The sequence below is a fragment of the Syngnathus floridae genome, chromosome 19 (genome assembly GCF_059516105.1).
Source record: "Syngnathus floridae isolate MCC-2025c chromosome 19, RoL_Sflo_1.0, whole genome shotgun sequence".
NCBI classification, from domain to species: Eukaryota; Metazoa; Chordata; class Actinopteri; order Syngnathiformes; family Syngnathidae; genus Syngnathus; species Syngnathus floridae.
Window position 1 is genome coordinate 8,466,717 of NC_142431.1, and position 10,935 is coordinate 8,477,651.

Consider the following 10,935-nt stretch of genomic DNA (forward strand, 5'->3'; position numbering starts at 1 on the left):
ATGTTGTTTCCACCCAGTCTCAAACAGGGGGTGTTTCGCGTCTTAGAAGAACACGATGACCACTACGCTATGGAAACTGCTGTGACATTTTGCATTTGAGAAGCCCGGCAAACGTTCAACAAAAGTGAGTGAAGAAGAAAGCAGGCACTTATGAATTTTTTGATTCGCTTTTCAAAACTGTGCCAGCAAAAGCTGTTTTTTCATACAAAGGAATAAACTCCCCTCTGTGAGTCGTCACCTTATCGTGGTGGAGGGGTTTGCGTGCCCCTATGATCCTAGGAGCCATGTTGTCGGGGGCTTCATGCCCCTGGTAGGGTCACCCATGGCAAACGGGACCTAGGTGAGGGGCCAGACAAAGCACGGCTCACAGAAGCCCCTTATGACGATTGAAATAAATGGACTTCGTTTTCCCTCGCCCGGACGCGGGTCACCGGGGCCTCCCTCTGGAGCCAGGCCTGGAGGTGGGGCTCGAAGGCGAGCGTCTGGTGGCCGGGCCTTCACCCATGGGGCCCGGCCGGGCATAGCCCGAAATGGAAACGTGGGTCCCCCTTCCCATGGGCTCACCACCTGTGGGAGGGGCCGAAGGGGTCGGGTGCAATGTGAGCTGGGCGGTAGCCAAAGGCAGGGACCTTGGCGGTCTGATCCCCGGCTGCAGAAGCGGGCTCTTGGGACATGGAATGTCACCTCTCTGGCTGGAAAGGAGCCCGAGCTGGTGTGCGAGGCAGAAAAATTCCGACTAGATATAGTCGGACTAGCCTCCACGCACAGTTTGGGTTCCGGTACAAGCCCTCTCGAGAGGGGCTGGACTCTCTTCCACTCTGGAGTTGCCCACGGTGAGAGGCGTCGAGCAGGTGTGTGTATACTTATTGCCCGTCGGCTGGGCGCCTGCACATTGGGGTTCACCCCAGTGAACGAGAGGGTAGCCTCCCTCCACCTTCGGGTGGGGGGACGGGTCCTGACTGTTGTTTGTGTCTACGCACCAAACGGCAGCTCAGAGTACCCACCGTTCTTGGGGTCCCTGGAGGAAGTGCTGGAGAGCGCTCCTTCTGGGGACTCCATCGTTCTACTGGGTGACTTCAATGCTCACGTGGGCAATGACAGTGAGACCTGGAAGGGCGTGATTGGGAGGAACGGCCCCCCCGATCTGAACCCGAGCGGTGTTCTATTGTTGGACTTCTTTGCTCGACACGGATTTTCAATAATGACCACCATGTTCAAGCATAAGGGTGTCCATGTGTGCACTTGGCACCAGGACACCCTAGGCCGCAGTTCGATGATCGACTTTGTAGTCGTGTCATCGGATTTGCGGCCGCATGTTTTGGACACTCGGGTGAAGAGAGGGGCGGAGCTGTCAACTGATCACCACCTGGTGGTGGGTTGGCTCCGATGGTGGGGGAAGATGCCGGTCCGACCTGGCAGACCCAAACGCTCTGTGAGGGTCTGCTGGGAACGTCTGGCAGAATCTCCTGTCAGGAAGAGCTTCAACTCCCACCTCCGGCAGAGCTTTTCCCACGTCCCGGGGGAGGCGGGGGACATTGAGTCTGAGTGGACCATGTTCCGCGCCTCCATTGTTGAGGCGGCCGAACGGAGCTGTGGCCGTAAGGTCGTTGGTGCTTGTCGTGGCGGCAATCCCCTAACCCGCTGGTGGACACCGGCGGTAAGGGATGCCGTCAAGCTGAAGAAGGAGTCCTATCGGGCCGTTTTGGCCTGCGGGACTCCGGAGGCAGCTGACAGGTACCGGATGGCCAAGCGGAACGCGGCTTCGGCGGTTGCTGAGGCAAAAACCCGGGCATGGGAGGAGTTCGGTGAGGCCATGGAGAATGATTTTTGGACGGCTTCGAGGAAATTCTGGTCCACCATCCGGCGTCTCAGGAGGGGGAAGCAGTGCAACGTCAACACTGTTTACAGTGGGGATGGCGTGCTGCTGACCTTGACTCGGGACGTCGTGAGTCGGTGGGGAGAATACTTCGAAGACCTCCTCAATTCCACCTACACGCCTTCCATTGAGGAAGCAGGGCCTGGAGACTCTGAGGCGGATTCTCCAATCTCTGGGGTCGAAGTCACTGAGGTAGTTAAAGAACTCCTCGGTGGCAAGGCCCCGGGGGTGGATGAGATCCACCCGGAGTTCTTAAAGGCTCTGGATGTTGTGGGGCTGTCATGGCTGACACGCCTCTACAACGTTGCGTGGACATCGGGGACAGTGCCTCTGGAGTGGCAGACTGGGGTGGTGGCTCGGGCATCTTCTTAAAGAGGGGAACCCCTCTTTAAGAAGCGGGACCGGAGGGTGTGTTCCAATTACAGGGGAATCACACTCCTCAGCCTCCCTGGTAAGGTCTATTCAGGGGTGCTGGAGAGGAGGGTCCGTCGGGAGATCGAACCTCGGATTCAGGAGGAGCAGTGTGGCTTTCGTCCTGGCCGTGGAACAGTGGACCAGCTCTACACCCTCGGCAGGATCCTCGAGGGTGCATGGGAGTTCGCCCAACCAGTCCACATGTGTTTTGTGGACTTGGAGAAGGCGTTCGACCGTTTCCCTCGGGAGGTTCTTTGGAGGGTGCTTCGGGAGTACGGGGTGCCGAGCCAACTGATAAGGGCGGTTCGGTCCCTGTATCACCGATGCCAGAGTCTGGTCCGCATTTCCGGCAGTGAGTCGGATTCGTTCCCAGTGAGGGTTGGACTCTGCTAAGGCGGACAAAGGGCAGGCCGGTGCCCTTTGTCACCGATTCTGTTCATAATTTTTATGGACAGAATTTCTAGGCGCAGCCGAGGTGTTGAGGGGTCCGGTTTGGGGACCTGAGCATCGCGTCTCTGCTTTTTGCAGATGACGTGGTGCTGTTGGCTTCTTCAGGCCGTGATCTCCAGCTCTCGCTGGAACGGTTCGCAGCCGAGTGTGAAGCGGTCGGGATGAGGGTCAGAGTCCATGGGCCTCGATTGGAAAAGGGTGGAATGCCCTCTCCGGATCGGGGATGAGATCCTGCCCCAAGTGGAGGAGTTCAAGTATCTTGGAGTCTTGTTCACGAGTGAGGGGAGGATGGAGCGCGAGATCGACAGGCGGATTGGTGCAGCATCGGCAGTAATGCGGACCCTGTACCGGTCCGTTGTGGTGAAGAGAGAGCTGAGCCAAAAGGCAAAGCTCTCAATTTACCGGTCGTTTTACGCTCCTACGCTCACCTATGGTCACGAGCTATGGGTCGTGACCGAAAGAACGAGATCCCGGATACAAGCGGCCGAAATGAGTTTTCTCCGCATGATGTCCGGGCTCTCCCTTAGAGATAGGGTGAGAAGCTCGGTCATCCGGGAGAGACTCGGAGTAGAGTCGCTACTCCTCCACGTTGAGAGGAGCCAGATGAGGTGGCTCGGGCATCTTATCAGGATGCCTCCTGGACGCCTCCCTGGGGAGGTGTTCCGGGCATGTCCCACCGGTAGGAGACCCCGGGGACGACCCAGGATGCGCTGGAGAGACTATGTCTCTCAGCTGGCCTGGGGACGCCTTGGGATCCCCCGGGATGAGCTGGATGAAGTGGCTGGGGAGAGGGAAGTCTGGGAGTCCCTCCTAAAGCTGCTGCCCCCGCGACCCGACCCCGGATAAGCGGAAGAAGATGGATGGATGGATGGAAGAAATAAACTCCGCGTCGGGGAATTGAAGCCCGATTTGCCAAGCCCATGTTGAATACCATAATTTCCGGTGTAAATGTCGCACCAGTTAAAATTCGGGGATATTTTAGTTGTTTTCTTACATAAGCCGCACCGGACTATAAGCCGCACGTGCACACGAGTTTTTTACAAAGAAAGACAGTACACAGAAAGGCTTTTTGAAGTTTGAATAACATGCTTTAACATGCCTTTCTAAACATTGCCTGTGACGCAGCAGTAGTACCGCAGCAACACGGAAGTGTGCACGTGAGTTATTAACAAAGAAATCGTGGACACAGAAAGCTTTTTTAAAGTTTTAATAACATACCTTAACATTTCTTTCCAAACACTGCCTGTGACGCGGCAGTAATACCGCAGCAACACGGAAGTAACACAGCACTAACAGGGTTTGATTAAATAAAACATACCGGTAAAAGTCACTGAGACGTGGCGGTAACACAGCAGCAACACGGCTGGTTAAAGTAAAAGTAAAAAAAAGAGCTTCATCGTCTTCATCTTCCTCCTGTGCACTGAAACCGTCGAAGTCTTCCTCCTCAATTTCCGATTGGAATAGCGCTAGATATCCTTCGCCACACACTTTCTCAGTATCTCTTTCGTCCTCGTTTTTATCCATTTCTTCTAGCATTTTCCATGATGAGGGTCTGTTCATGCTAATCTTATTAATGCACGAAGCGCTAAATTACATTAAACTAGCGAGCGACACGAGTAGACGGGACCACAAAATAAAGAAAAGGGTGCCGCAACACAATGTCATCAACATCGACTGCCTTTAGCTTGAAAGCGGCATCATATGCATTTCTTTTGTCCCCCATAATGACGGTTTGTGTATAAAGCTTCCTTTCAGTAATGTCCGTCTTGATCGCGTTCTGCGTGATGCGCGAAATGTTGTAAACACAAACTAGCATGTCTTCTTCGGCGCATTATCTCTTCTTCGCCTGTCTCGCTCTTGCTTCCTGCTAGAGCGCCCCCTGGAGGCTGGAGGCCGTAAAAATCCGCGCCGCGCCGCCATTTAAGCCTCAGGGTTCAAAGTAACCTTCTGAATAAAATGCATTAAAAGTTCACATTCATTGCAACTTGTTTTTGGTGAGCAAAATGTCAGAAGAATTTAATTTAAATGCTGATTGATTGGGTTTTAATACAATGCAGATGGTCAGCGCCAAACAGCGCCACTGCTTTGTGTAATCTCTGAGTCACATAGCAGAGTAAGACAAAGGGTTTAGAGCACAGGTGTCAAACTTCAGGCCCGGGGGCCAGATACGGCCCGCCACATCATTCTATGTGGCCCACGAAGACAAATTGTGCATCAAATTTGTGTGTCAATTCTAGAATTGCAAATTGTCTTCACTTTTAATAATATCTTTTTAAAAAAATAGTTGACCAGTTTTTACTCGTCTGATTTGAAAACGAGTTATTTGTCATTTTGTTTTTTAGCTTTTACTGTATATAATAGTGTTAAGAGTAAAAGTGATCAAGTCACCACAAAAATCACGAACAAAATCTTATATAAGCCGCACCTGACTATAAGCCGCAGTGTTCAAAATGTTAGGAAAAAGTCGCGGCTTATACACCGGAAATTACGGTAGTTTCGCTAAAGGATACCTGATTTAAGACTGGGTGAAAATCAGGTTTCGCACTTTTGTTGAAATTTTGCCATGCTCTTCAAAAGGTTATACATGTAGTGTAGTTTCCATGGTGTAGTGGTTATCACATTCGCCTCACACGCTGAAGGTCCCTGGTTTGAAACTGGTTGGAAACAAGTCTGATGATCCTTTTGATTTGCTCTTCAAAACTCTGCAACAAAAGACATTTTCAAACACAAAGAAATAGACTCCGCGTCAGGGAATTCAACCTCAGTTTGCCGAGCCGAGCCCGTGAATACTATAGCTAAAACGGCCTGTTGCGTTTTGTTGAAGATGTCCATTGTTAAGCAAGGAAAACAAAAATGTGCAGTAACAGTTTTTGTAACAGATGTTAGGTTGTTTAATGGCAGTCAGTGCACAAGGCACTTCAGCAGATGAAACAATGTCACACTTCCAGATCAGAAGGCTTTATACCGACCAAAAGCAGGAACTTGGAAGGGAATGGGAGGGAAGGATAAGGTGTGTTCTGTTATCTCCTGAATGTCCTGTTATTTACTGATTGTTTTGTGACTATGTGTCATGGAACTTAACTGAGCTCTGTGCACCGTGCCTGTGCTCATTGCCTATGTGTAAGTGAAAGTCACAAAGCTCTGTGTGCTGTGTCTGTGCTCTGATTGAGCAACTATGTTTGGGTAAATTATTTACACATTGGTTGATATGATGAAGTATATATGTTTGTATAAACCAGTGCTTTTCAATTATTTTCTGTGATGCCCCCTCCTAGGAAGAAGAAAATATTTCGCGCCCCCCATGTTATTAACATTAAAGAAAACAAAAAATAAATAAAAATGAAAGATCGACTTAAAATAAAGAATAACTTTATAAATAACATTGTTTTTTTAATCTGTATAAAACAGATTCAAATTTTAGCACTTTTCCTTAAAATAAAAAATAAACTCTAATTATTCAAACTATAAACATTCTTGACCAACTGCCATTTTATGCTGAAAAAAATGCAATAAAATAATAATAAACATACATAATATTAAATTAAATAACATCAATAAATAATATTCAATTCAAAGTAATCAGCAACATTAACTCAGGAGCACAATATATAAAACATTTTAACCTACAAAACAAAACAAATAAAACAATTTGTGCTCAAAATGAGGCAGCATGACGGAGACCATATCCACGGCTGCAGGTAGTATCAGCTCTTCTGCAATGGTGTGGGTTTTTTTTTTGTTTGCACTGAGCAATTTGTTACGCTGCTTTATATTATGATTACGGTGGTGAATTTTCTTTGATGTTCTGTTGGTCTCCAAGATCAAACAGTGGATAGGTGGCTGGCTCAGGGAAAGAAAGCTTCAGTGACACACGGCTGATTGGGGAAAGATTTTATTCAACCGATGTCAGAATTGAAGTGTCTCTCTCGAGCCAAAAAAAAAGAAGCCCCCTGTCTTCTCCCGCCTTGGGTCTTATACCCCGTGCCCCCCCTTACTCGGGCGCACGCACACGAGGGCTGCTGGATGTCCTCTGACCCCCCCAGCCTGCCTTGTTTTTCTAACCAAATGGCCGATTCCTGTATCCTGGTGCCAGGAAGTCTGCGTTCCAGGCCCAGGCCCCATAAAATCGCATGCGCGCGTGACCTAGTCACCTCTAAGCTTAGAAATGAAATATACATTGCATGAGACCTAAATAAAAATACACTGCAGGTGCTTGCTGGTTGACTGACGTAGCATTCACAAAGTGGGATGATTGTTGACAATATTCAGCCTGTTTTCGCTGAAAACCTCAAGCATCTTATCAGCGTGATTGGGGTGCAATGACTTCATAAGTGCCACCTTAATTTATTTGGCTTCATACTGTCCGCTTCATACATTGTAAGGCACAGTAAACACACCGGTGTCTTTCCTCGTCTCCCATCGTAGTCACACTACGTACGCTTCGTCATAGTATTTCCTTGCCTTAGCTTTCGTGTGACTCTCAATTCTCGTATCTCCGTCTCTCTCTGCCGTTTTTTTCAACCCTGTTAAATATTTTTCCATGGTGTCCCACTGCACGTTTTATTGCCTGCTTTGCGCTGTGAGTGCTTATGTTCCGTGCACTCTACGTGCGCTCTACACTGTAGAGCAGGGATCACCAACATGGTGCCCACGGGCACCAGGTCGCCCGCGAGGACCGCATGAGTCGCCCGCAGGACTGTTCTAAAATTATCTCAAATAGCGACACTTGTCAGTGAACTGCATCTATTTATTTTACAGTCAAACCTAGGTTTTCGAACGTCCCGGTTCTCGAACAAATCGGAATTAAAAAAAAAATAAAAAAATATCGAGATTCTTTTGCTTCGGTTATCGAAAAAAATTCGGAGGTCGAACCTCGCGAGATAAGCCGGGAGGACCCGAGAAAACTTGACCGCGCGGCCCGGATGCCGACTGACTTCGTTATTGTATTTTCGTTACTTTGAGTATTATATAACCCCTAATCATGCCTCCAAAGAAAGCAAGTGGGAGCGGTAAAGCCATCCTAAAACACAAAGACGCTCTTAAAGCAATGCGACAGCGAGCGCCCGGCGCGCTGCGGTTTCGCGATCGGACCAAATTAAGCTCCCTGCGCACTGAGGTCCACTTAAAATTTGGAAAGCATGTCAGGACTTTAAAAATATTTTCAAAATTTAGTGACGGCTCTGTCACAATAATGCGACCAGCGCGGTGGAGTTGCGCGGTCGGCGAGGCGCTACTGTTGCGCGTTCGGCAGTGCGCTGCAGTTGCGCGATCGGACAAAAGTAAGCTCCCTGCACTCTTAGGTCCACTTAAATTTTGGAAAGTCCATCAGGACTTCAAAAATATTTTCTAAATTTCAGCGACGGCTCTGTCACATTAATGCGACCAGCGCGGTGCAGTTGCGCGGTGGGCGACGCTCTACGGTTGCGCCTTCGGCGGTGCGTTACAGTTGCGCGATCAGACAAATATGCGCAAATAAAAAATGCTTTAAAAAAAGGCGTGTTTTTTTTGTCTTGAAACGGAATATTTTTTTTCCCAAATATTTGTAATGGGAAAAATACATTCGGAATTTGACCGATTCGCTATTCGAACCGTCTTCTGGAACGGATTGTTGTCAAAAACTAAGGTTTGACTGTATTTTTGCTATTCTTGTTAAAATCGCACTTACATGTGAACTGGAAATGGCAATAATAACACATAGTGAAAGCCAAATTGAACAAATTGGCTATTTCAGAAGTGTGTTTCAAACTGGTAGCCCTTTGCCATAATCTGTACCCAGGAAGTAGGTCTCGGTTTAAGAAAGGTTGGTGACCCCTGCGCTAGGCCAACGAGTCACGTAGTAAATTAGCTGACTCCGTTACATTCCGATTGGTAGCGAATATGACATGGACCTGAGGACTGCATTTTAGTGATTAACGAATTCTGATTAATATCATAGCTGGTTTGGGCGTGTCCTTTCAGGGTCATAATTTTGTGTCTACCGCTGCCTTGTGGCAAACAGGCCTAAAAAAAGACGGGAAGACCTGAGGGAGTTTCACCAAGATGAATTTGGAAGAACTTTATGAAATAAAGTTGATGTTAAAACATAGGTGGACGTGTCTGGAAGCCTGTGTTCAACAGAAGGCTGTTTGGCAACATTGAACAACGGACAAATTCAGCAAGGTAATTGACTTACGCCATGACCCAGATTCGTTCCGGTGATGCTACGGCCACAACGCTATACGATCATGACCAATATGCAATCGCACACAATAAGTTTAGGGTCTTTTCTTTAGGATCTTCAGCCAAGACACCCAGGCAGACCACGAAAGAATGTTGATGTTAAAATGTTGGTGGAACTATCTAACTGTGCAGATCCGAAGATCCCAAAGATTTGGGGTGAGACAACATTGAAAAAACCTTTTTCTTTGTTTACGGTGTCACTTATTTTGTGGCCTACCTTTTCTTCGTTACACATCTAAAGTATCGTATCATTTTACCTTGCGCCTTATACTACACCGTACATACCATATCATGTCGCCTATTCAACTCATGCATGAGATGCGATGGCTGAGATATTTAGGCGATGGGTTGCTAGTGCAGGAAATGGGGTCAAAATACAAAAAGTCCTGCCTAGCTACAAAAACAGATATGCTCAAACCTCATTGAATAAAGTACATAAGCAGACAAGTATATTCACATATTAAATAAATAAAAGAAACATTTTAAGCATATAATTATACCTACACACCAAATCAATAAAGAAGACATAACTAGACATTTTTGATAAGTGGTGATGAGAAAGGTTTTCATAACTTTATGATCTGATATATTTCTGAGCACTTTGAAATACCAAATGACTTTTGATATATTGCCTAAATAGCTTAATGACCCTTAAGGAACTATGTAATGCATGCCTGATGTTTTTTCTCTGAATCATGGACACGGCCAGAGTCGTCTTGACCGTTCAGTACTTGATTGTATTTTATGTTTTGACTAATGCTAGACGCCAGTTTTTGATTACTACTGAACGCTCTGCACAGAGGGAAATAGTTTGCCCAACAAAGAAAAGATACGGTTGGAAGCATGACTAAACTAAGAATAAGCAAAGACATGATGTATCAAAAGAACAGCAATAGATTAATGATGTCACAGCCAAAAGCTAACATAATTTCGTACAAAATGACAAAATTAAAAGAATGAGGTATGACAGTGTATGTCCAAGATTGGAGAAGAATGTTCACAGGAAGGTCACGTGGAGATAAAACCAGCAGGTGCCAGAAGGAGCCACCCAAAGACTCGGCCAAAGATGATCGCCAAGGCCGAAGAACGGGAGGGAAGACAACAGCCCCCCTCCATACACACACATCAACAGCCCCCCACCTACACACCGAATCGCCCATAACCAGCACCACTCCCATGGAAGCAGACTCTCCTTCGAACTTGCCCCACCCCGAAGACTCATCACCCATCAATCTCGGCCCACAATCTGCTACTGAATATAAAACTGATCTAACAACCTTGGACTTGGCCTTTTCTGAATGGAGACTTTCCACTCTTGAAGGGCCCAGCGCTGTATTGTACTTTCCTGAAAACAGAGCTTTTTGAACACGAATTGTGATTGAACTCAACCAACTTGTGTAAGTCTAATTTCTGCTTCAGTATTTTCCTAAATCTGAAGAAATCAAACGAGCATGCAGTGAGTAAATTGGATAACAGGTGATTGGCAAAGGCTCTTGCCGTGAGGCGCAGATAACGCGCTCCCTAAATTGTGGACAAAATCCAGCACTACTCCATTGTGCTCTCCACTCATCATTTCATATCACATCCTCGTCGAATTTTCACAAGCTTCACATCCAAAGTATCTTGGCAAAACGTACGTAACGTGACTTATCATCACAAGACGAGGTGGCCGAGAGGTTAAGGCGATGGATTGCTGATCCATTGTGCTCTGCACGCATGGGTTCAAATCCCATCCTCGTCGAAGGTTTCCTTTAAATTGTTGTGGGGTGGTACATCTGTTTTCCAACGTCCCGGTACTCGAACAAATCGTTATTTGAACAAAAAATTCCGGAATTTTTTCCTTCGGATGTCGGACGAAATTCGGTTGTCGAACCTCGCGAGATGAACCGAGAGGACCCACATGCCAACTGACTCAGTTTGTTATTACATTCTCGTTACTCTGAGGATTGCATCAACTCTAATCATGCCCCCAAAGG

At 47.3% G+C, this 10,935-nt stretch overlaps 1 non-coding gene across 1 annotated transcript; it reads left to right on the top strand.

Annotated features, from left to right (window-relative positions):
* Positions 1-10,618: 10,618 nt before the first annotated feature.
* trnas-gcu (transfer RNA serine (anticodon GCU)) lies at positions 10,619-10,700 on the top strand. Its single transcript has one exon. It is a non-coding gene; the product is annotated as a tRNA-Ser (tRNA).
* The last annotated feature ends 235 nt before the right edge of the window (positions 10,701-10,935 follow it).